Below are 27,315 nucleotides of genomic sequence, written 5' to 3'. Positions count from 1 at the left end.
AGGTTTGTCAAAGGGGAGGCTTCCATTTGTCAAAATGGATTAGCAATAACCGAGGAGTACCGCTATCCATTCCAGAGAAGACCGATCAAAGAATCTGCTTGAATTGAATGTGGACATAGACCAACTGCCAGTGAAGAGGGCCCTTGGACTTCATTGGTGTGTTGATACCGACACTTTTAAGTTCAAGTTGGCATTCAAAGAACAGCCTCATACTCGACGTGGGATTTTATCAATGGTCAGCTCAATCTATGATCCATTAGGATTTCTTGCCCCACTCACACTTCCAGCCAAGCTCATACTGCAAGATATGTGTCGAAAGAACTATGGATGGGATGAGGAAATTCACTCAATTCTCCAAAAGCAATGGGCAAAGTGGTTGAGAGACCTGGAGAGAGTGATGGAGTTCAAGGTTGAAAGATGCCTCAAGAATCCATCAGTGGTCAGTTACATCACTTCACTGATGCCAGCGAAAGTGGATATGGCACTGTGACCTATCTGAAGATATGGAACAACAGCAGCAGGTGTCATGTCTCTTTCATGCTAGGCAAAGCCAGAGTTGCTCCACTAAAACAAGTGACCATTCCACGCTTAGAGCTCACTGCAGCTGCTCTTGCTGCTTGTGTGCTCCGAAGAACATCTGACGTCATACAGTGGAGGTACGCTCATACTACCCAGAATCCTGCAGACAAGGCCTCAAGAGGACTTAAGGTGGATGATTTGTTGACTGACAAAGGTTGGATTAAAGGCCCAGAGTTTCTGTAGAAACCAGAGGAAGAGTGGCCAGCAGGTATCTTGGAGTATAACATTGCTGCCGATGACCCTAAGGTCAAAAATGGGCTCATCAGCAATGGAGTAATTGTTGATACAGAAAGTGCCACACACCAACTGATCGCCTACTTTTCTGATTGAAGGAAGACTCTAATGGAGATGAGTCAAAAAAGAAATCAATTGAGCCATAAAAATGCAGACAAAGCGGAACAGGAGATGAAACGGATTAGAGCTGCATTTGGAAACCAAGTTTCGATCTGTCGAGTGCAGAGAGTGCCATCATTCACTTCCCCCAACAGCAAAGATATCCCGAGGAGAGGGTCAGTGATGTCTTTGAGGTGTGAGAGTACAAGGCGCTCAAAGGACTTCATGACCACAGAGGTCAGGACAATGGGTCTAAAGTCGTTAAGTCCTGTGGTCCTTGGTTTCTTGGGAACAGGGATGATGGTTGAAGACTTGAAGCAGGCTGGCATGTGACATGTCTCCGTTAGGTGTTAAAAATGTCTGTGAACACTGGAGACAGCTTATCAGTGCAGTGCTTCAAGGTGGATGGGGAGACAGAATCCGGTCCAGCTGCTTTCCGGGGGTTCTGTCTCCTGAAGAGTTTGTTGACGTCCCTCTCATGGAAAGAGTTGTCACTGAGATGGGTGGGGAGGGGGAGGGGGGGCCTTTAAGGTGGGCATTGGTGCAGGTGACTGGAGCTGGAGCTGTTGGGAGGTGTCGTGGGGGATGGTTGCTGGACTGTCCCTTTGTCTTTCAAAGCGGCAATAGAACTCATTCAAGTTGTTGGCTAGGCGTCGATCGTTGATGGAGTGGGGGGGCTTTAGGCTTGTAGTTGGTGATCTGCCTGAGCCCTTTCCAGACAGACGCAGAGTCGTTAGCTGAGAACTGGTGTTGGAGCTTCTCAGACTACAGTCGTTTAGCCTCTTTCATCGCCTTGCTAAACTTGTACTTCGACTCTTTGAATCTGTCTTTGTCCCAAAGCAATGACAAGCTTGAAGCTTGTCGAGATAGATGGTGCCTGTGTGTACGGCTGGCCGTCTGCTCCTCCTGCAATGTTTGGTGTTTTTACTGTTTTTATCCATCGGCACTAAACAGATCGAGTCTCTGTTGGTGTGTGATCGCCAGTCCCTTTTGTTTCTCGGGCAAAATGTCAGAGATGTAGGTGCGTTTAATTACGGTGGACAGAATACTGTGCCTCCGCTCTTGGCGGCCATTCCGTGTCACCTGTACTGGGCCTCGGCCCTACGTTCCCGGCGGAAGCGTCCCCGGTGCCGCGGCAGACGCGGCGGTCGGTTGGTGAGGCTGAAACTCCAGCTGGCATGCACTTCGTCCATTTCCAGGACAGGACATGGATTATTCCCTCCTTTTGCTGTGCCCCGGCGTTTCCTGGATCCCATCGATGCCTGTCTGGTACCCCGGTCCCACTGGCTCTGCCCTCTTCAGCTCTCTCAGCGCGGGGTGAACCACCGGCTCCTCAGGACGCTGCCCCGGGCTCCCTGATCCACCGGACCACAGGCCCCGGCTCCCACCAGGGTTGGCTTGGTGAACGCTAGATCCCTCGCGAACAAGACCCTCATCGTGAGGAATTTCTTCAGCTCCCGTGGCCTGGACTTCCTCTGTATGACAGAGACTGTGCACCGTCATTTACCGACCCCCCAAATATAATAGGGATTTCGTGAATGACTTCGCTGGCCTTCTGGCCGAAATTATGCCGAAGTATGACCGTGTTCTCCTTCTCGGGGATTTTAATATTCACGTGTGTTGTCCTGATAAGCCTCTGGTGAAGGACTTTTTAAGCCTTATTGACTCTTTTAATTTGGTGCAGTGTGTGTCTGGTCCCACACATGAACATGGACACACATTAGACCTTGTCCTCTCTTATGGATTATCTGTCTCTAACTTGAAGATCTGTGACAATGTGATTTCTGATCATATGCCTGTTTTGTTTGAAGTTACTTTCTCCTGTGCTGAGGGTAAATCTAGCGCTCCTGTTCAGAGACGTCGGATTTTTAACTCTTGTACTGCCAGTCAGTTCTCTGTGGCTTTTGATCAGCTCTGTGTCCCTCCTGCCTCTGTTAACACAGAAGAGCTCAGCTCCTGGTTTCACTCCTCCTGCCGAACCATAATGGACTCGGTGGCTCCATTAAAAATTGTGCAGCCCAAAGCGAAATCTGAGCCCTGGTTTAACGAAAGAACTCGCGCAGCTAGACGGGAGTGCCGCAAGGCTGAGCGCAAGTGGAAGACGGACCAGCTGCAGGTTTCCTTCCAAATCCTAAAGGACTGTTGGCGCTGCTACCAGAGCACTGTTAAAGAGACCAAAAGAAAATACCTGGCAAACATCATTGAGTCCAATCGTCACAACCCACGTGTGTTATTTAAAACCATTGACACTGTTCTTAATGCCCCACAGCCTGTCAGCTTGGAGGCATCTCCTGAAATGTGCAATAGCTTCCTGCACTTTTTTATTGATAAGGTTGCTACTGCTAGGGCTCTCATTTCAGCTCCTGCATCTGATCCCTCTGACCCTGTTCCATTTTCTGTAGCTCTTGATAAGTTTGAGCCCGTGACTCTGTCGTTTTTAGAAGAACTGATTGGCCATATTAAGCCATCAGGTTCTCCCTGTGATGCTGTCTCTCCTCGTCTTTTTAAAGAGGTTTTCCCTAGTCAGTAACTTTATACTGACAAAAGTTATCTGGTGTAACAAATGCTGAGACCTCACAAGCACGGGGTGTCAGGGGCAGGGTTCTAAATTAACACCCGCCAACCCGCCAAATGCGGGTTAAAATTCATATTGGCGGGCGTAAATAAAAACTTACTAGCCAATTTAGCCGGTAATGCATTAGGCAATCATGTCAGTCAGAGCCGCTCTACAGTTCTTGGTCTTTTGTCCCCCGGACAGTCCGTCCTACATTTCCCATGAACACTGTCGTAATGCTACGTGATGACGTACAAGACGCCCATTGGCTGTGCGCAGGCACACTACAGTTTGTAGTGCAACCGGCGCGAGAAACCACAGAAACGCAAACACAAAGAAGAAGAAGAATGAACGGCAGCGTATAAACTGTAAAAAAGGAGACTGAGCTAGCTAAAAGTAAAAAGTAAAGTTAAACTAAATGCGTGGTTGGGACAGACGTCTGGGGGCGAGAAGAGGAAGGAGGCAGGGGATGAGAATGTCGACAAAGCGTGCGAAACGAAGAAAAGAAAGTTTAACGCTAAATGGTTGACAGGTCGTGAATGGCTTGTGTTTGATCACGAAAATGCCGTCATGTTTTGTAAGGATTGCCGCATGTACACGAAAGAAAAAAACAAGACGAATAATTTTGTGGTGGGGACTAATAATTTTAAAGTCGAGGCAGTAAAGGACCATGAGAGTGCCCGAAGTCATCAGGAAAGCCTAAGGAGTCTGCAATACTGACTGCTGCACTATTTGTGTTTTCTAGTTGTACATACATACATTACCAATGCAATTTTTTGCAAGTGTTTAAGTCATGGCTGTTACTTATATATATTTCTTATTAAAGAAGGAAAGCAGAAACACTTTAAGTTGAAAGGAAAAATACATTTTATTAGGAATGTAATGATACTAAATACTGGAAAAATGTCTTTTATAAAATAATAAATCTGACAGCATTTTTTGTTTGTATAAATTAAATGTTTGCACTTTCTGTGTATATTTTGTTTCATGTGTTGTACTTTCTGTGCATTTTTCATGCCAACAATGTAAATAAAATGATCAAATGCATTCAGTGGTACTCATAATCTCTCTTATTTTCACCGGGAAAAAATTTGGCTAGTGGAAATTCTGATTGGCTGGTAACTTTAGAAGGTCACCAGCCACATTGGCTGGTGATCAAAAAAGTTCATTTAGAACCCTGGTCAGGGGCACTTTCCAGTTACCTTTCAGCAGATCTAACTTTGTTACGAATGATGTGGAACCAACCTCATCAATACAGTCATCAAGTGAGGAAGAGGAAAAGAGTCAGGCTTCGTTACAGCGTTTACAGAAATCTGTGCAAAAATGGGCTGTGCCATCAGATTTCCCGCAAGCAGACAAGGGGAGCTCCAGGGACCAGAACTGGGCTCAGCTATGTCATGTTCAAGCATATAGTTCACCTCTTGGTGCAAAACCTGGCGCTTCACCGGATTTGCTCTGTAGGGATGCTGCTTAATAGGAGTGGCATCACCAACATCAGTGTCATGAGATAGCACACTAGGTCGAGTTGGCACATCAGAAAAGACAGCCAAGTTTTTGTTTATCAGCTGTTTAACATCATGATGCTCAGAGGTTTTCAAATATGATAGATAGGTGTCCAATCCAGCAAGAATTTCAGAGTTGGTTAGTCTGGCACATGAAACTTGGGTTAAGTGGTTAATCTCAGACTCACCATCTGCACACCTGGAATCTACAGGAACACTGCTGAGTGAGGGGGGAGCCAGCGTTGCCACGGGCTTCACTTCAGATAAAAAGCTACGATCAACATAAGGCGTCAGCAGATTAACATGACACAGTTGAGTCTTGTGCTTACAATCAGGTGTCCTCACCATGTAATCACACTGACCGATCTGCCGTTCGATCACATACAGCCCATGGTGTTGAGCTTGCAGGGCAGACCCTGGCAGTGGTAGCAACACAAGAACCTGGTCACCAGGAGAGAAGACACGCTGTTTGGCTTTCTTATCGAACCAACTCTTCATTTTCTTTTGAGCTACACCCAGGTTCTCATTGGCAAGCTCACAAGCTCTTGATAACTTAAATCTGAAATCACTCACAAAATCCAACAAGTTGGTTGTGGGGCCAGATTCACAACCCAACCATTTCTCCTTCAGGTGTTTCAAAGGGCCCCTTACAGAATGCCCAAACACAAGTTCTGCAGGACTAAAGCCAGTAGACTCCTGGGTTACTTCTCTGATGGCAAAGAGTAACAAAGGGACTCCCTCATCGCAGTCCTTTCCAAACTCCATACAGTAAGCTTGCAGCATGGTCTTAATGGTTTGGCGGAACCTTTCTAAGGCACCCTGTGACTCCGGATGGTAGGCAGAGGACGTACAATGTTGGATAGACAATTGTTTGAGAACCTGCAAGAACAAATGACTCATGAAATTGAAACCCTGGTAAGATTGAAAAATCTTGGGGAGTCCAAACTGTAAAAAACTTGATTAGGGCTTTAGATATGGCAGATGCTGTAATTTTCCTCAGAGGAACTGCTTCGGGAAACCTAGTTGCTGCACACATAATGGTCAAAAGATATTGATTAGCTGACTTGCAATGTGGGAGTGGGCCAACACAGTCGATCAAAACACACTTAAAAGGCTCTCCGGCAGCAGGGATAGGATGGAGAGGTGCTGTGGGAATCTTTTGATTTGCTTTGCCCCCCACTTGGCACACGTGGCACAACCTACAATACTGTGACACATCAGAACGAACACCAGGCCAATAAAAGTGTCTCACCACACAATCCCAAGTTTTCCTTATTCGTAGGTGACCAGAAAGACAATGATCATGAGCCAACCGTAATATTTCAGTCCTAAAATAAGCTGGAACCATGATCTGAAACACACTGCTCCAGTCATCTTGGCTAGACATGTTAGAAGGCATCCACTTCCTCATCAGCACCCCATTGGAGAAAAAATAGCCATGAGGCTCCTCAGCAATATCATCCTCAGAGACAGCCTCTTACAACAGAGCACACAAGGAAGGGTCAGCTCTTTGTTCTGACACCAGTTGAGCATGAGAGGGCACAGTTTTACCAAATCCAGTGAGATCAAGATGACTGGATACCATAAAGGTGTCTGAAAGACAACTGTCGGACTAATCCACCTCTCGTTCCTTCTCTTTTTGCCTGGTCATGGCACAGGTTACAGCACAAACAGGGAACGTATCTGGAAAACTTTGTTTCAACTCATCAGGGACACTAATCACCTGGGGATGTGATGTTACTCTGGGAGTGGCATGAACTACGCCTTCAGCCAAATCATTCCCAAGAAGCAGTGTGACTCCATCGATGGGAAGCTGTGGAGAAAGAGCCACCACAACTTCACCAGATACCAACTCACAGTCAAGATTGATTTTATGGAGGGGTAGATCCCCATTCAAAAATCCCCCCAAATCCCTTTATCAATGCATGAAAACCAAGGAAAGTCTCTTCCGTAAAAGGAAGAGCGCCTTGGAGAATCACCGACTGAAAAGCAGCTGAATCCCGCCATATCTTGATAGGTATTCTGTCCTGGATAACACGTCAGGTGTCTTTAGACAGATAGCGAACACAGAAGACTCCGTAGACTTGATTCCAGTTCAAGGGTTTACTGAAAACTTGCTTGTCTGTTTGTAGTCTGTTTGTATTTTGTAAAACTGTAACACAGTAAACATACAGTATGTTACAATTATATCAAATTAACTATATGCAGCAACACTGGTTAGGCTTACACTTTCTTTTTTACAGGATGTTCTGACAGGCAGATGACAAATAAACACATTAAACAATCACAATTTACACACGAACGCCGCGCACAACGCGGATGAGGCTAAACAATAACATGAATTTGTTAAGCTAATAGCGACACTAGTTAGCGTTAGCATTGTACCGTCAGCGTTGTTCACTAACCATAAAACACATAAAATGAAACGTTCTTAACTTAAACATGCCCTCAACAACCTTAAACATAACTTAATGGGTTACAAACAACTGTACTCACTGACGGATCTACTCCAGGGTTAGACAGCAACTGCGGTAGAGCACAGCCACGTATAGTCTCATATCTCCTCACGGACTTTTTTTTCTTTGGGCGTAATGCCCTGACATACCACTAGGGGCAGCGGGACAATACACAAACACTGACAAGAGTCAGAACACTCCCCGCTTGGTATAAATATGTTATACCACTATTTACTCTTTTTTCTGTGACATAAGTAAAACAACATCATTAACAGGCCTAAGATACTCTTTAAGAACACCCTGGCTAAGAGTCTTAACCACAACCTTTCGGACTTTGGAGTCTGAGCTAGGAATGGCTTTAACGATCCGACCAAGAGGCCACTCGTTGCGTTTTGCCTGAACGTCCCGTATCAGAACAATATCTCCTTCCTGGAGATCAGGCTTCTCTGTGGTCCACTTCCTTTGTGGCTGAAGAGTTGCCAGGTACTCCACTCTCCACCTTCTCCAGAAGGAGTCCGCCAAACTCTGGACCTGGCGCCATTGAACCTTGCATAGATGATCCAGTTTGAAGTCTCCCAGCGGTGCAGGGGTAGAACTCGCCTTCTGGGTGAGCAGAGTAGCAGGTGAGAGCATTTCAGGTATCTCAACATCATATGAGATGGGAACCAGAGGCGGAGAGTTCATGATGGCCATAACCTCAGCCATTAAGGTTGTTAAGACTTCATGAGTCAGTCTGGTTGAAAAATCTTTCACTAGCAGTCCATCCAGGATGCATCTTGCCACACCTATTAACCTCTCCCATGCTCCTCCCATGTGCGAGGAGTGAGGAGCGTTAAAGATCCATGTACAGCCCTGGTCCTGTAGGTAGTTCTTGATCTCAGGGTCGTCTGTGTTAACCTGAAGCTCCCTGCATGCACCGATGAAATTTGTGCCTCTGTCTGACCTCATGTGTTTAACAGGTCCACGTATGGATAGAAAACGTCTCAAGGCGTTGATGAAGCTTGAGGTTGACATCGATTCAATAACTTCCAGGTGGACGGCTCTTGTACTGAGGCAGGCGAAAATGACCGCCCATCTCTTGCTCTCAGCAGCTCCGCCTCGTGTTTGCCGAGTGGTGACACTCCACGGACCAAAAACGTCAAGCCCTACATAAGTAAAGGGCGGGTCCATTGTCAACCTGTCAGCCGGCAGCTCAGACATCTTTTGCACTTCTCTCTTGCCTCTCAGCTTCTTACAGATGACACACTTGAATATGACGCTAGAGATGAGTCTTCTCCCTCCTACTATCCAGACACCAGCGGTGCGCAATGCACCCTCTGTGAAGTGGCGACCTTTGTGGGCTACTTTGTTGTGATAGTGTCGGACCAGGAGAGTGGCAACATGATGGCCAGCTGGTAGGATGAGTGGGTGTTTCTCTTGGTCTTCCAAGTCTGCTCTGTGTATACGACCCCCTACTCTTATCAGTCCGCTCTCATCAATGTAGGGATCAAGCTTTGCAAGGGGACTTTGATGGTGAACCTTGATGCCCTGTGTCAGACATTTTAGCTCATTCTTATACACATCCTCTTGCACTGCCTTGAAGATGTGCACCTTAGCTTGAGAGTGCTCTGTCATGAGCAGATGGCCACACTGATGCCACCACTTACATTTGTCAGTCTTTGTCTCTCTAGAGAATGATTTGGCTACGTGGACAAGACTTGCCATGCCTCTTACTAGGCTCCTCCAAACTGAGAAGCGTTCAAATCTTGTTGCTCCAAGAGACTGCTCTGTGACATTGGTTACGAGACAGGTGACTTGGGACCGAACATCTTTATCTGTATCTGGTTGAACAAGCTCAAATAATTCAGCTTCGTCTTCCTGACTTGGGCTTAGCTGACTGAGAAAAGGAGGACCAAGCAACCAGCTGGAGGACACCAAGTGAGCTGCTGGAACTGACCTGGTCCCATGGTCTGCAGGCTTTTCGTCAGTTAACACGTACTGCCACTGCTTTGGTTCAGTGGAGCTCCGAATGCGAGCTACTCGGTTAGCTACATAGGTATAAAACCTCCGTGAGCTGTTGTGGATGTAGCCCAGCACAATGCGACTGTCTGTGAAAAACCTGACTGCTTGCAACTCTATATCTATTTCAGACTGGATCACTTCTGCTAGCTCGACTGCCAAGACTGCTGCGCACAACTCTCGATGTGGTATGGTGTGCATGGGATAAGGAGCTAGCTTTGATTTCCCCATCACAAACCCTACATGCCATTTTCCATCAAGGTCTAAGGCACGCAGGTAGGCTACTGCCGCTATCGCCATGGTTGAAGCATCTGCAAACACACATAGTTCTATCCATTTACAACATGACAAAGAGACTGGAATATATGCTCTGGATGCAAACCTGTTCAAGCTCAGCTAAAGAGTCAGTCCATGCCTTCCACTGTGTCTCCTTCTCTAATGGCAGAGGTGTGTCCCACTCGTGCTGCTCTGAGGTAGCATCCCTTACCAATGCTTTCCCTTGGATCGTGATTGGGGAAGCAAATCCAAGGGGATCATAAAGACTATTTACTGTGGACAGTATACCTCTGCGAGTGAACGGTTTAACATCCTTTGACACTCTGAAAGTGAAACTGTCGGTTTGGAGCTCCCAGCTTAAACCCAAACTCCTCTGGTGGGGCAAGGGGTCAGCTCCCAAATCTAGATCCTTAAAGTCACTTGCTTGTTCTTCCACAGGAAAGGCCTCCATGACCTTTGTGCTATTTGAAGCTATCTTGTGGAGTCTTAAGTTAGACTCCGCCAGCAGAGCCTTGGTTCGCTGCAGTAGATCGATAGCATCCTCCTCCTTGGCCACCGAGACGAGTCCGTCATCAACATAGAAATTTCTGAAGACAAAAGACTTTGCATCTGTGCCATGTTCGGTCTCTCCATGTTCTGCAGCCTTCTTCATCCCATATGTTGCCACAGCTGGGGACGGGCTGTTCCCGAACACATGGACAGTCATCCAGTAGTCAATTATCTCTTTGTCCGGATTATTGTCTTTGTACCACAGAAACCGGAGGAAATGGCGGTGGTCTTCTTTAACCTTGAACCCATAGAACATCTGTTCTACATCGGCAGTGACAACTGTTCGCTCCCTCCTGAACCTTATTAGAACACCTATCAGCGTGTTGTTGAGGTTGGGTCCACTGAGAAGTACGTCATTCAACGATGTTCCCTTGTACTCAGCGCTGGAGTCGAAAACGACTCTTATCTTTCCAGGTTTCTGGGGGTGGTATACACCAAACGTCGGCAAATACCAACACTCCTGCCCTGGCTGTGATTGAGGAGCTGGTTCTGCTTGGCGGTTGTCAATGACTTTTTGCATAAAGTCAAAGAAATGTTCTTTCATGTCAGGTCTCCTTCTAAATGAGCGCTGGACGGACTGAAGTCTCTGGAAGGCCTGTTCTCTGTTATTTGGAAGGAGCTGACGAGGGGAACGAAAGGGTAGCGGCACCACCCAGTGGTTTTCATTGTCCATGTATACTTCATTGTCCATAATTTTGAGAAAGTCATTGTCGTCGACTGACATCGCTAGTTTGTCATCCTTAGCAGTTTTTTGAAACACAGTTTCCCCCAACCCATCTCTATAGGTCTCTCGATAGATCTCCTTAGCGTGACATGGTGTTTGAAGACCATGCTGGGTCAGACCTTTGAACTTCTCCTTTATATGGATGTTGTTGGCACATGGCTTGAGAAAAGAGGAGCGTCCATTTTGAAGGACATGAGTCTTGTAGGCATTAACTTCCTCTGCTTTGTGAGCGCCACCTAAGCATAACTCTCCAACTATGACCCAGCCAAGGTCAAGGCGCTGGGCGTACGGCGAGTTGTGGGGCCCGTTGCGTTGTTCGCGTACCTTGTGCAAACTCAAAATGTCTCTGCCTAACAGAAGCAGGATGGGAGCGGTGACATCAAGTGGAGGGATCTTATCTGCCACCGGTTGGAGGTGAGGAAAATATTGGGTGCACTCGGGAGTTGGGATCTCAGATCTGTCATCAGGCAGGTAGTTGCACTCCAACAACGTGGGAAGCGTTACCTTGGTTTTCCCATGAAGTGACTCCACTATGATGTTGCTTGCTTTCCTCCCTGCAGTCGACTGTGCTGGAGCATGTTTTTAGAGTGTAGGGTGATGCAGTGCTGTCAATGTCCAACAGACTGAAGAACTCTGATTTTACCAAAGACCAATTGCTTTGGTCGTCGAGCACTGCGTACACTCTGTGAGACTTACTTGGATTGTCGGGGTGAAAAACTTTAACCAAACAGATTTTTGAACAGGATCTGGGTTTTGGCGCACCGCCACATATCTCAGTGCATTTGGAGGTGACTATAGGAGCTGCTAGACCTTCACCCTCCCCGCTTTGCATGTCCTCAGGTGAGTGTTCGGCTTGCCCACCAAATGACCATGGAGCTGGACCAGGATGCATTGCTGAGGTATGTTTGTCACTCGCACACTCTACACATTAAGTGTGGTCTTACAGTCTTTAGCCATATGCTTGGTGCTAGCACAACATCGAAAACAGATTGACTGTTCCTTTAAATATGCTTTCCTTTCATCAAGGTGTCTTCCTCTGAACCCACGACATTTTGACAGTGGATGAGGTTTGTTGTGTATGGGACACTGTTTGTCTGGCTCATTTTTCTTCACAGCTGTGCCAGCGTGCGGTGCACTAACTGCAGCAGTAACATCAGTTTTCCTAACAGTTACAGCTGATTTTGGAAAATGTTTTGGTGCTTTTTCAAACTTCGCTTGAGTGGGGGCAGAGGACAGGTTAAGTACAAAGCTGGGGTCATTGCGGGTCTTAGCCTGGGAACATACAAAGTCGACAAAAAAACTAAATGGTGGGAAAGGGACCTGATAATCAACTTTATATTTGGACCCTTGTGTGATCCAGTGTTCCCGTAATGGGAAGGGGAGCTTTTCGACTATCGGATTCACACCTCTAGCCGTATCCAGATACATGAGCCCAGGCAAGAATCCCTCAGCCTTTGCAGCTTCAGGCTCTTTTAACAAGTCACTTAAATCTCTGAGCTTATGCGTGTCCTTGTTAGAGATGGCTGGAAAAGTGTCTAATTTTTTCATCAGTGCACTTTCGATCACCTCTGGGCTTCCGTATATTTCCTCTAATCACTCCCATACCATCAAAACACCTGCTCGTGGATTATTTACATGTACAGACCTTATCCGCTTGGCTTGAGCTGATGACTCGGGCCCGAGCCATTTGACCAGTAGGTTGAGCTCTTCCTGTTCAGATAGGTTTAAGTCTCTTGTGGCTGCAAAGAACGATGCTTTCCATGCCCAGTAATTTTCTGGGCAGTCATCAAAGGCAAGGAGCCCTGAGCTCACCATCTCTCTTCTCATAAGATACTGAGCCAAGTCAGGGGTTTCAGGTGTTGAAGGTCAGTATCTGATATACTGGTAAGGGTGAGAGACTGGAGGTGCAGCTGGTTTGTATTTCCTCTCTTTTTCAGGAGAAACAGGTGAATGTTTATGTTTTGGAAAAAACTCCTTTGGGGCAGGGGGAGTCTCTACATAGTCTCTGGTGCGTTTTATTGGATCCTCAAGAGTTAAATCCTGTAACTCACCATCAGTGTCTTTTTCCTCATAATCTGCTGCTGCTGCCTCGAATATCGCTGCCTCTGTCAACGCTGCAGTAGCTTCTTTCTCTTGTTTTAACACGTGAAGACTTGCCTCTATCGAAGCTCATTGCTTCATCATGGCTGCTTCCTTTTCTGCAAAGGATACTTTAACTTTTGCGGCTTCAGCCTTAGCTCTGGCCCTTGTTGCAGCAGCGCTGACTGATGTCCGGGTTGAAGCTCCGGAAGACTTGTGTGAAGCTGAGATTCGAGACCTCGTCTCCAGCTGAGACCGACGTTCCTGGTCACTCATCTTGCAAAGTCTCTGTGTGCTGTGTTCACAGTTGCTTGATTGCCTTTCCCAGCTGAGTGGTCGTCATTTTACTATTCTGTCCTGGATAACACGTCAGGTGTCTTTAGACAGATAGCGAACACAGAAGACTCCGTAGACTTGATTCCAGTTCAAGGGTTTACTGAAAACTTGCTTGTCTGTTTGTAGTCTGTTTGTATTTTGTAAAACTGTAACACAGTAAACATACAGTATGTTACAATTATATCAAATTAACTATATGCAGCAAGAAATGATGTGGCGCCGTACGAGTGGCAGCCTGTTACAGCAGCTCTCTAGTTTTTTCTTCTCTTTATTGTTTTCTTTTATTCCATTCAGTTCTGCGTGTTTGTAAATCTTTGGTGCATTAGAGACATCAAGCACGGTAACACTGGTGCTACTTTTTCATCACTTTTTACAACTCGTGGAACTTTCTCCGCGTCTGTGGGTCCGTGAGACAATGGCCCCCATTGTTTACAGTAGGAATCAGCTGCTGGCCCTGCGTAACACAGCTGTGCGGCCGGAGGAGCGACCTGATGTCCCCCACGAGTTAAGGAGGAGGATACGGGGGTGCCGCGCTGGGATCAAACGCTGCGACAGGAGGAGAGCTTATAGACCGACTCTCCCGTCCGTCATCATGGGGAACGTAAGATCTCTATCCAACAAGATGGACGAGCTAGCGGCGTTGACCCGGCATCACCAGGAATTCCGGCGGTGCAGTATGCTATTGTTCACTGAGACTTGGCTGGGAACGCAGCACACAGACGCGACTGTAGCGCTGGATGGATTCTCACTCATACGGGCAGACAGGACAGAGAAGAGCGGTAAGAGGAAAGGAGGAGGGCTGGCAGTGTTTGTGAATGATAGATGGTGTAACTCCAGGCACATCACTATTAAAGAGCAGCACTGCTGCCCGGACATTGAACTGTTGGCTGTTAGTTTGAGGCCATGCTATCTGCCGAGGGAGTTCTCGCATGTCATCGTGGTGGATGTGTATATCCCTCCCTCTGCTAACGCCGATGCAGCTTGTGACGTCATCAACACCGTGATCAGCAGGCTGCAGACTCAGAAACCACAGGCCCTCTTACTGATCTCTGGGGATTTTAATCATGCCTCTCTGTCCTCCTCTCTGCCCAAATTCATCCAGTATGTCACATGTGCCACCAGAGACAATAAAACACTGGACTTATTCTATGCCAACACCAAGGAGGCATACGAATCATCACCACTCCCCCCTCTGGGAAGAGCTGATCACAACCTGGTTCATCTCTTGCCTGTATACAAGGCCCTTGTTAACAGGCAACCAGCTGTGTCCCGCACAGTGAAGAGGTGGTCTGATGAGGCTGAAGAGGCTCTGAAGGACTGCTTCGATACAACAGTGTGGGATATATTCAGTGACTCTCATGAGGAGGACATTGACAGTCTGACAGACAGCATCACGGACTACATAAACTTCTGTGTGGAGAACACTGTACCCACCAGGACTGTACGGTGTCACTCCAACAACAAACCCTTGATTAATCCTGACATTAAGGCTCTCTTAAAGGAGAAGAAGGAAACAAAGAGGAGCTGAAAACTGTCCAGAGGGAGCTAAGAGGGAGTATCAGGGAGGGGAAGGACAGATACAGAAAGAGAATGGAGGAACAGCTGCAGGAGAACAACACCAGGGGAGTCTGGAGAGGCCTGAAAACCATCTCAGGTCACCAGGAGCCAAACTCCCAGGCGGCTGGGGATCCAAAGTGGGCAGATGAGCTGAACACCTACTTCTGTAGGTTTGAAGAAACATCTGCCCCTCCCCCAGCTGCACCAGCACTGCAGCAGCCCTCTTTTGATCTGCCAGCACCCTGCCCAAGTACCCCACTGACCCCCCCCCCCCCCCCACAGTATTCAGCTCACCGCAATCAATGCCACCCCCCACTGCTCCTCCCAGCCCCCCATCCACTTCACAAGACACTCAGCCCCCCCACTGAACTCCAGGCACATCACTATTAAAGAGCAGCACTGCTGCCCGGACATTGAACTGTTGGCTGTTAGTTTGAGGCCATGCTATCTGCCGAGGGAGTTCTCGCATGTCATCGTGGTGGATGTGTATATCCCTCCCTCTGCTAACGCCGATGCAGCTTGTGACGTCATCAACACCGTGATCAGCAGGCTGCAGACTCAGAAACCACAGGCCCTCTTACTGATCTCTGGGGATTTTAATCATGCCTCTCTGTCCTCCTCTCTGCCCAAATTCATCCAGTATGTCACATGTGCCACCAGAGACAATAAAACACTGGACTTATTCTACGCCAACACCAAGGAGGCATACGAATCATCACCACTCCCCCCTCTGGGAAGAGCTGATCACAACCTGGTTCATCTCTTGCCTGTATACAAGGCCCTTGTTAACAGGCAACCAGCTGTGTCCCGCACAGTGAAGAGGTGGTCTGATGAGGCTGAAGAGGCTCTGAAGGACTGCTTCGATACAACAGTGTGGGATATATTCAGTGACTCTCATGAGGAGGACATTGACAGTCTGACAGACAGCATCACGGACTACATAAACTTCTGTGTGGAGAACACTGTACCCACCAGGACTGTACGGTGTCACTCCAACAACAAACCCTTGATTAATCCTGACATTAAGGCTCTCTTAAAGGAGAAGAAGGAAACAAAGAGGAGCTGAAAACTGTCCAGAGGGAGCTAAGAGGGAGTATCAGGGAGGGGAAGGACAGATACAGAAAGAGAATGGAGGAACAGCTGCAGGAGAACAACACCAGGGGAGTCTGGAGAGGCCTGAAAACCATCTCAGGTCACCAGGAGCCAAACTCCCAGGCGGCTGGGGATCCAAAGTGGGCAGATGAGCTGAACACCTACTTCTGTAGGTTTGAAGAAACATCTGCCCCTCCCCCAGCTGCACCAGCACTGCAGCAGCCCTCTTTTGATCTGCCAGCACCCTGCCCAAGTACCCCACTGACCCCCCCCCCCCCCCCCACAGTATTCAGCTCACCGCAATCAATGCCACCCCCCACTGCTCCTCCCAGCCCCCCATCCACTTCACAAGACACTCAGCCCCCCCACTGAACTCCAGGCACATCACTATTAAAGAGCAGCACTGCTGCCCGGACATTGAACTGTTGGCTGTTAGTTTGAGGCCATGCTATCTGCCGAGGGAGTTCTCGCATGTCATCGTGGTGGATGTGTATATCCCTCCCTCTGCTAACGCCGATGCAGCTTGTGACGTCATCAACACCGTGATCAGCAGGCTGCAGACTCAGAAACCACAGGCCCTCTTACTGATCTCTGGGGATTTTAATCATGCCTCTCTGTCCTCCTCTCTGCCCAAATTCATCCAGTATGTCACATGTGCCACCAGAGACAATAAAACACTGGACTTATTCTACGCCAACACCAAGGAGGCATACGAATCATCACCACTCCCCCCTCTGGGAAGAGCTGATCACAACCTGGTTCATCTCTTGCCTGTATACAAGGCCCTTGTTAACAGGCAACCAGCTGTGTCCCGCACAGTGAAGAGGTGGTCTGATGAGGCTGAAGAGGCTCTGAAGGACTGCTTCGATACAACAGTGTGGGATATATTCAGTGACTCTCATGAGGAGGACATTGACAGTCTGACAGACAGCATCACGGACTACATAAACTTCTGTGTGGAGAACACTGTACCCACCAGGACTGTACGGTGTCACTCCAACAACAAACCCTTGATTAATCCTGACATTAAGGCTCTCTTAAAGGAGAAGAAGGAAACAAAGAGGAGCTGAAAACTGTCCAGAGGGAGCTAAGAGGGAGTATCAGGGAGGGGAAGGACAGATACAGAAAGAGAATGGAGGAACAGCTGCAGGAGAACAACACCAGGGGAGTCTGGAGAGGCCTGAAAACCATCTCAGGTCACCAGGAGCCAAACTCCCAGGCGGCTGGGGATCCAAAGTGGGCAGATGAGCTGAACACCTACTTCTGTAGGTTTGAAGAAACATCTGCCCCTCCCCCAGCTGCACCAGCACTGCAGCAGCCCTCTTTTGATCTGCCAGCACCCTGCCCGAGTACCCCACTGACCCCCCCCCCCCCCACAGTATTCAGCTCACCGCAATCAACGCCACCCCCCACTGCTCCTCCCAGCCCCCCATCCACTTCACAAGACTCTCAGCCCCCCTGCTCCAACTTGTCCCTCACACCTCTCCAGGTGAGAAATCAACTCAGGAGGTTAAAGACCAGGAAGGCCGCAGGACCGGATGGCCTCAGTCCCAGGCTCCTCAGATCCTGCTCTGATCAGCTGAGCGGGATCATTGGACATCTGTTTAACCTGAGCCTGAGACTGGGAAGGGTGCCACGCCTCTGGAAGACGTCCTTCGTGGTACCTGTGCCAAAGACCCCGCATCCCAAGGACCCTAGCTGCTACAGGCCGGTGGCCTTAACATCCCACCTCATGAAGGCCCTGGAGCGGCTGGTCCTTGCCCACCTGCGCCCCCTGGTGAGCTCGTCCATGGACCCGCTGCAGTTCGCTTATCAGCATGGCATCAGAGTGGACGATGCCCTCAGCTTCCTCCTCCATCGAGCTCCATCTCACCTGGAATCGCCTGGGAGCTCTGTTCGGGTCCTTTTCCTGGACCTTAGCAGTGCTTTCAACACCATCAGGCCAGCCATCCTGAGACACAAGCTGGAGCTTTCAGGGGTGGACCAACACCTCACATGCTGGATAGTGGACTACCTTTCCAACCGCCCACAGTATGTGAGGACACGGGACTGTGTGTCAGGGACTGTCCTCTGCAGTGTGGGGGCCCCCCAGGGAACGGTGCTGGCACCGTTTCTCTTCACCCTCTACACAGCAGACTTTTCACACCTGTCACCCACTTGCCACCTGCAGAAGTTCTCTGATGACTCTGCCATTGTTGGCCTCATCACAGATGGGGACCACAGGTCATACAGAGGACTCATCCAGGACTTTGTGGACTGGTGCCAGCAGAACCACCTCCAGATTAACACGGGTAAAACCAAGGAGCTGGTTGTGGACTTTCGTCGGCGCCCGCACTCTTCACCATCACCAGTGAACATCCAGGGAAGGGACATTGAGATGGTGACATCTTATAAGTACCTGGGTGTTCATCTGAACAATAAATTGGACTGGACTCATAACACCACTGCACTTTACAAAAAAGGACAGAGCAGACTCTATCTGCTCAGGAGGCTGAGGTCTTTTGGGGAGCGTGGGGCACTCCTAAAGACCTTCTATGACTCTGTTGTGGCCTCTGCCATTTTCTATGGTGTAGTCTGCTGGGGGAGCAGCATCACTACAGCTGACAGGAAGAGGCTGGACAAACTTATCAAGAAGGCCAGCTCTGTCCTGGGATGCCCTCTGGAACTGGTGGAGGAGGTGGGGGGGAGGAGGATGACAGCCAAGCTGTCCTCCATGACAGACAATGACTCCCACCCCCTCCAAAACACACTCACTGCACTGAGGAGCTCCATCAGTGACAGGATGCTACATCCAAAGTGTGTGAAAGAGCGGTATCGCAGGTCATTCCTCCCTGCAGCTGTCAGACTGTACAATAAAAACTACTCCAAGTAGTCAGTGCAATAGTCTGGACAATAAGCTATGCAATAAAAACATGTACATAACAATCTGTAAATACGATCTACAATTTCTTACAATTTTTTTACAATTTCTTTCTTTTTATTTTTATTTAAATTCTCACTCTTTTGTATATACTGTTTTGTTTCTAATCTGCATTGCACTTCTCATATTAATCTAATCTTTACTGATGCTGCTGTATTCTGAAATTTCCCCTCGCGGGACAAATAAAGGAATATTGATTGATTGATTGATTGAACACTGGTTAGGCTTACACTTTCTTTTTTACAGGATGTTCTGACAGGCAGATGACAAATGAACACATTAAACAATCACAATTTACACACGAACGCCGCGCACAACGCGGATGAGGCTGAACAATAACATGAATTTGTTATGCTAATAGCGACGCTAGTTAGCATTAGCATTGTACCGTCAGCGTTGTTCACTAACCATAAAACACATAAAATGAAACGTTCTTAACTTAAACATGCTCTCAACAACCTTAAACATAACTTAATGGGTTACAAACAGCTGTACTCACTGACGGATCTACTCCAGAGTTAGACAGCAACTGCGGTAGGGCACAGCCACGTATAGTCTCATATCTCCTCACGGACTTTTTTTTCTTTGGGCGTAATGCCCTGACACACCACTAGGGGCAGCAGGACAATACACAAACACTGACAAGAGTCAGAACAATAGGGGTTTTACCCTTAGTATCAGAACTTAATGATACAAAACCATCAGTCAGAAATGAGGAGGACCCAGCCAGCTTTTCAACTGGTTGGGCTATGGGGTGCTTCTCAATGCATTGTATGAAGGCAATAGGTTTAGCAGTGGCCTGTTTGTTCTTAAGAACCCTACAATCAGCAATTACATGCCCAGTTTTCTTACAGTAAAAGCACAATCTCTCTGATGTCATGTCAGATGGCTTTTTAGTCACTGAAGCAGAGGCTTGTTTCAAATACTGTGCCTTGTGGAACGAATTCCTCTTGGGAGAATGTTGTCCCCCAAAGGTTATTTTATGTGCCAGAACAAACTCATCAGCAAGTCTTGAAGCTTGATCTATAGTTGCTGCCTTTTGCTCATTCAAATAGACACCAACAGCCTCTGGCACACAATTCTTAAATTCTTCAAGCAGGATGAGCTGCCAGAGACCTTCTTTAGAGTCAACTTTCTGGGAGGAACACCACCTATCAAACAAGTTTTCCTTCTCTCTAGCAAATTCAATATAGGTTTGCTTCTCCTGCTTCCTATGGGCTCTAAAGCGCTGACGATAAGCCTCCAGAACCAGCTCATACACTTTAAGAATAGCATCTTTCACCACATCATAATTGAAAACTCTGGTCAATGCTTAAAGCAAAATACACCCCCTGGGCTTTCCCAACAAGCACACTCTGGAGGAGTAATGTCCAATGTCCAATTCCTTTAAAAGACGTTCATGTTTTAGCAACATTTTCTTTTCTTGAAGTTTGAGTTCACATCGCTTTTCAGCAAGTTCCTTTTCCTTTAAATCTAATTCCATTTGCCTTAACTGTATGGCAGTCTGAGACAACGACACAGGAGAAATGGGCAGGACAAACTCACCTGCAGGAGGTGGTGGTAGGACACCCTTGGCCACCAGTTCTGTCTATATTACATCTATGATGGTCTGTTTTTGCCTTTTATCAGCATTTGAAATGTCAATATCATACTCACTTGCCAGCTGAAGCAATTGCTCTTTCGTGAACTGGCCAAGCAATTCTCTACTCGGCTGCTCATGAAAACTCTCAATAGTTGCCATGATTACATCTTGCTTAGCACTTCCCTAGAAAGTTGCTCAAATAAGCAAGTACACAATGTGGGGCTCAACACAAATTTTGTCAGGAGTGATTAATTTGATTGCGCACACAGCACCGTCAACAAAAGGGGTCCCACTCAAAGCACACCACTGACGCAAAATGGCAAAACTACAAATATGGCTGACAAACCACACCCACAACAGCCCAACTACAAATATGGCTGACACACAAAGTAGAAAAAACTACAAATATGGCTGAGGGACCACATTTAGGTGACGAATATTACCCTTCAGCTACTGCAGTAGCACACAAAAGAGTACCTGCCCCACACAAGCACATACTGTACTCATAGGTAATCCCAACTGAAACTCCAGGTAATCAACCTGTTATACTAAAGCCACCAAACACACAAGCATTAGGATCACAGACCCCACAAAGTGCTCTTAGAAAGCACAAACTCACCTAATGCGGCACAATTGCTCCCTCTCTCCCTCTCGAACTGTATGCTTGTACAAGAGCTTCCACCAGAGTTCACAGTGCAGTGGGACGGTGAAGATTAGAGCGGACGCTAAACTCAAGGCCCCCACAGCAAACCAAGACTGCAGTCTACTGCTGTGACCCGAAGCGTGCCCCCACCAGGGATACCCTCGAAAATAAAAAAGGCAAAAAAGCAATCAAGTGAACCGTTGGAAGGACTCACGTCCAGCTGGGACACTCACCTACCTGACTGGGGAGCTCATGCACTGGTTAAAATTGAAGCACCTTGGAGAAGCATACTCACCACTCTGAGGCCAACGTCAGGAGTCAGACAGCTGAAGAACCACATAGGACGCCAAATGATCCAGGAAACGAGGGGAAAAGCAACAACAAGTAACAACAACCAGTAAACAGGACTTCCTATCCCAGACGAGCCCCCTTTATGTTATGAGTCTGGCTCAAAGGGAAGCAACACAATGAGTCACCCGGCAACAAAGCAAAGCTTTTTAAGAGGTTTATTTCATAAAATGACCCAAACTGAAAAGAGCTAAGTGTGGATCTCAGCCGCAGCCTGTCAGGCTCTGACCTGGACCTCTGAAAGAGAATGGAGAGAGAGAGAGATAGAAAGGGGTGTGGCCATGGCTTTTAAACCCTGCACATACCTGCAGATGAACACAGGCAATCAGCACAACAAAGGGACTGAGCCACTTTCAAAATAAAATACAGGCCTTAATTCTCGGCCTGTGACAATTAATACAACAAAGCTAAAACTGCAAACACTATAAATGTGTAAATTAACATAAAATTAACTAGGCAGTCTATGGGCTGACCAAACTTACCTGCAATTTAGTGGATGATGATTTTGGATGACTGTGGTTTGTTGTAGAGGTCATATTGCCTACGGTGCACAGAGCTGAGCGGCCATTTGCTTCCACAGTACAGAAACACCTGGGCCAATCAGAGTAGCTCTTGCGATGTACGTTGTGATGACACAATGCCTCAGCCAATCACAATGGTGTTGACTGGTTGTTTTTTTTTCCAATACACCTTTATTCAATTTGTTGTAACAGAACAACAGAATAAAACAATAACACATCGCTATTTTAGAAAGGAAAAACAGGAAAATGTAAACAAAATATTACTTTTATTCAAAAATAACGTTTAATCACAAATAATAATAATAATAATAATAATAATAATAATAATAATAATAATAATAATAGGCATTAGGCATTAGCATGACATTTGTGACACTGTGATAATAAAAAAACTAACTCACTCAGTCACTCACTCACTCCTGCTTAGACATCCACTTGATGTCCAAAAAAGTTACCTAGCCGACGTTCAAATGTTGAACTGCGTATTGACGTCCAAATGGGGTCATGGGTAGATGTCAAAATAGCAGACCTAATTTGCATGTCGTGCAGATGTCCAGAATTGGTCTTGGACCAACATACGTGATATAGACATGGTCTGCACGTCCATCAGACGTCAAATTGTTTAGAGGGCATGAACTCACAACAAATAAACTAACTTATGAAATTGTCTCTGTGTGTACCTCATATCTATTCATGATAAAAAGGATACATGAATGATGGTCTGTTGGGCAGGTCATGGCTGGTCCCTAAGGGCCTCCTCACACTGACAGGGCAGATGTGCAGCTGCTGAAAGGTCAGCTGACCTAGCTGGTCATACGTGTAGACACTCCTGGGCTGTCAGACTCTCTTAGGTCTGTCCCTCCATGTTTCAGCATCACTTTCTCATTTTCGGATTCAACAGTTGGAGCTTCAGGCTCTTCCTCTGCTCCATATGTCTCCTCAGTGTGTTCCTGTTCAGGATTATCCTCAGGTACGATCTCCCTCTCAGGCCTGTCTCTGGGTGTCTCACTCTTTGGACAGAACTCCTCTGCTTCCACATTGAAAGACGGATCAGCCTGTCTCACTGCTGTCCACAAGTGATAACCCTCTTCACTGGAACTGTCAGTGTCTGACAGGTAGGTATTGTGCATGTCCTTAGGTTGTTGTCTTGTTCTCAGTTTTTTTTTTTTGTTTTGTTTCTGTTGCTTTTCTGTCTGAGGTTACGTTCATGGGCCTCTGGTTCTTCAACCAGGTAGGGGCATCGAAGGAGTAGGTTATGGTGTAGCACACGTCTTCTTCCTGTTCCTTGCAATGGCTCAACCATGTACACTGGACTATCAAGGCCTTTTCTTCCCTTGACAACTTGGATCATGTCTTCCCAGTAGCTGCATAGTTTTCCAGTGCTGCCTCTAGGCGTGAGGTTTCTCACAAGGACATGGTCACCTGGTTCAAGGGTAGAATTCATGTGTGCTGATTGTAGTTTTTCTGTCCTCTCCTTGCACTTTTCTTCATATTCTGCCTTGCGATGGAATAGGCCTCTTGCATGACCTCTCTCCAATTCTCAGCATAGCCAGCCTGTGACTGGTTCCTCTCTCCTCCTTTCCTAGGGAACATCAGGTCAACAGGTAAAGTCGGCTCATGGCTAAAGAGAAGAAAAAATGGGGAAAATCCTGTCGCTTCATGCACAGTTGAATTATAGGCATGAACTACTTTGTTTAGGTGCTCTTTCCACCTTGACTTCTGAGACTCCTCAAGTGTGCGCAACAAACCCAGCAGCATTCTATTGAAGTGCTCAGCAGGATTAGCGTGGGGGTGATAGGGAGATGTACGAGAATGATGAATACCACAGTAGTCTTGGAGCTTGCGGAAGAGAGTTTTTTCAAACTCTTTTCCCTGGTCGTGGTGTATCTTGGATGGGAAACCAAATCGCATGATGAAGTCATAAAAAAGCTTTCTGGCTGCGGTTTTCCCAGACTTGTCTCTCGTTGCAAATGCCTGTGCATACTTGGTAAAATGATCTACAATGACAAGTATGTATTGCTCACCTTCTTTACACTTGTCTAGATCTACGTAGTCAATGGAAATCATCTCGAATGGTGCAGAAGTTTCAATGCTCTGTATAGCTGTTCTGGTTATTCTGTTGGTTTGGTCTGGTTTCTTTCTCTTGATGCAGCAACACACCCGGGTGACATAGTGTTCCATTTTCTGTCTCATCTTAGGCCAAAAGAAGCGTTCTCTTGCAAGAGCCACCATTCTGTCTGCACCTAAGTGTCCCAATTCCTCGTGTAGGTGTTTATATACGACCAGCTTCAGTGACTCAGGAACAACAAGCTGTATTCTTGTCACGGTCTCTCTTCTAAGGATGCCATCGTCATCTATCCGCAGAGGAGGCCCCTCTCTGAGCAGCTGTCGGACAGGTCCATTCTCTGTCAACTTGTCTTTATGTTTCAGATGAGTATGTGTTTTTTTCAAGTCCAAAACTCTGCTTATGACCAGGTCTGCATTTTGAGCAGCTCTCATGTCTTCTGCTGCAAGAGGCAATTCAGGGCTCTGAGATGTTGCACCCTTCTGGCAGCGCATCTTCATTACAGGTAACAGCAGAGATCCAATTCACTTCTCCTGCTTCGTCTCTCTTCAAGGCTTTCCCAATGCATTCAGTGGCCTCCTGTTGGCACTCCTCTGTGCATTCTTGCATGACCTCCTCAATGGGCTTCGATCTGCATGACAAGAAGTCTGCATCTGTATTTGCTGTTCCAGGCCTGTATTTCACTGTGAACCTATAATCCGCCAACTCTGCCACCCAGTGGTGCCCAGCTGCATTGAGTTTCGCTGACTTTGTGACATATGTCAGGGTATTATTGTCACTGTATACAGTAAAGTGAGGTGCATGAAACAGATAGTCAGAGATTACCCGACCCACATAGCAGATCTCGAAAAAGTCACATTTCTTTGGCCTCAGCTTTATGCCACACTCTCGCTGTCGCCTGAGCACCTGTCTCACATTTTCAATGTGCTCATTGAAGCTGGAGCTAAATACGAGGACATCATCCAAATATGGGACACATACTTCATCTCTGAGGTCCCCCAGACATCCCTTCATGTAGCACTGGAAGCAGGCAGGTGCATTGGTAAGCCCAAATGGGATTCTCACCCATTCACCCATGCCGTTATGAACGCGGTGCAGGGCCTGCTTTTCTCGTACATGAAGCCCTGGTGATAGGCCTTCCCTTGGTCTAGCACTGTGAACCAGGAGTTGCCTCCCAGGTTCTCCAGAATCTCCTGTATCCTTGGGATTGGATGGCAGTCAAGCAGTGTTTTCCCGTTCAGTAGCCTGTAGTCTATATGCAGCCGCAGACTGCCGTCTTTCTTCCTGATACATACTACAGGTGAGGAGTATGAAGAACAGGATTTCTGGATCCAGCCTCGATGGAGTAAGTCCTGTATGTGTGTTTTCACTTCTTGATAGAGATGTTTAGGGATTGCATTGTATGTTCTCTGGACTGGCACATTGTCTCTTAACTGTATGTCCATCTCCAAATCTTTAATGCATCCTGTATCCCAGTCATCCTTTACAAAAACATCACACTATTCCTTGAGCATTTGCTTTACCTGCTGCTGTTGGTCTTCTGACAGATGGCTGAGGTTGACAGATGGATCCCAGGGCTCACCATGTGGCTCTACACTTGACTGTCGCGCTGGTGGACCAACACTGCTGTCTGATGCCTGGGGTGTCTGTTCCTCAGAGGCTTTTGTCTGCAATGAGTAGATGGCATCAACACTATGCAACAAGCCGAGTGTAGTGCGACTGGAAAGCGCAATATCATTATCAGTCATATTTTCTACAGTCACCTTGATTTTAACATTACCTTCTGGAGGGAGCTCAATTAACTGTGCTCTAATGACAAGGCCTGTTGGCCATGGCATCTCAGGGTTTGGCTCCACTCAACACTATGATGCACTCAACACGCTCTTGTTTAGCCAACCGCACTGCACTGCCATCACTTTGTTCTTCAGTATGATCACGGGCTGCCTGCCTACTCTGGCTAAATGAGGTTGGCTTACAGGCTTTTGCTTTTTCAGAACAGATAAAACAGCTCTGGCAGTTTTGTGTCCTACCTCCAGTGCTGAGCACAGTCTCTTTACCATGCGCCCAGAAGGAATACAGTCTTCACGTGCATCATTTGTCAGGACTAGTTCTTCAATTACATTAAAGCCAATGATCGGGCGTTCAGTGTCATGGCTAGCAACCAGGATCGGCACCACTACAGGTTTGTCACTCATCCCAGCCACAGCGTCTTTGGCCAAGGTCACTTCAATTCCCATCCATCCTTCATACAGTATGTCTGTTCCATTTGCAGCTGCGAGATCCAATGATCCGTCTTCAAGCAGCTCTGTCACTGGTCTCACCTCAACATCTGGCAGGTACTTCCTTTTCCGGTTCGCTCCCACTATTGATACCTGCGAACCAGTGTCCCACAGTATCATAGTGTCAATTCCACCCAGAGAGGCTCGAACTAGACATCTCTTCCCTACTAGCTTTGCTGTTTGGTGTTGTTTACCAGTGAGTGGTGTTCCTAGACTGAACAGATCTACTTTCTCTATGTTTTAAGCAGGATGGTGCAGAATTTCAATTTTGCTTGTGCTAGTTTTTTCTTTCGGCAACCCGATACCCAATGTTCTGTGCTGTCACACAACAGTGACCACATTTTCCATCAGGATTAGACTGTTGACTTTCTGACACTGTTTGCTATTTGTAGTCTCACGCTGTGTTCTATTTTTTCGATCTGGCTCGTCACTCACTCTCCTCTGTTGAGATGGAGGGGTCTGCTGCAGGCTTGCAACCTGAGTAGTGAGATTCTGGATAGCTTCACATATGGCTTTGTTACCTTGGTCAACCTTTTCCATCAATGTATCACATTTATTTGCCCTGCCATGTTTGATCTTGGTTGGTTTGGGCACAAGGTCAGTTTCCTCATTTTCTTCTCTAATGGCCCCCACTCTAATTGTCTTTGCTTTTGTTGTACTTGACAACTTGTTGTTCCTCTCCATTTCAAGAGTGTATACAACAGTCATTTTCTCAAGGATTTCATCTGTCATATTTGGATCTTGTAAGACTGGCTTTATGTCTGTTGGGATGGTGTCATCATGGAGGTCAGTCATTACTGTCTGGAGGAACTGATTTTCAATTAATTCTGAACTGTACTTTAAACCAGTTTTGACTCTGGTTTGATGATGGATGATGGTTTGTTGTCTCAAACCCATTACTCTCATCAAAAAATGTGTGGGT

General features: G+C 47.1%; 1 protein-coding gene across 2 annotated transcripts in view; it reads left to right on the top strand.

The window, feature by feature from the left end:
- Positions 1-27,315, top strand: part of LOC143337715 (uncharacterized) — a 54,480-nt gene that overhangs the window by 17,989 nt on the left and 9,176 nt on the right. The gene's annotated exons all lie outside the window — the stretch shown is intronic.

The sequence above is a fragment of the Chaetodon auriga genome, chromosome 19 (genome assembly GCF_051107435.1).
Source record: "Chaetodon auriga isolate fChaAug3 chromosome 19, fChaAug3.hap1, whole genome shotgun sequence".
In the NCBI taxonomy this organism is placed as follows: Eukaryota; Metazoa; Chordata; class Actinopteri; order Chaetodontiformes; family Chaetodontidae; genus Chaetodon; species Chaetodon auriga.
This window is presented reverse-complemented; position numbering and strand designations above follow the sequence as displayed.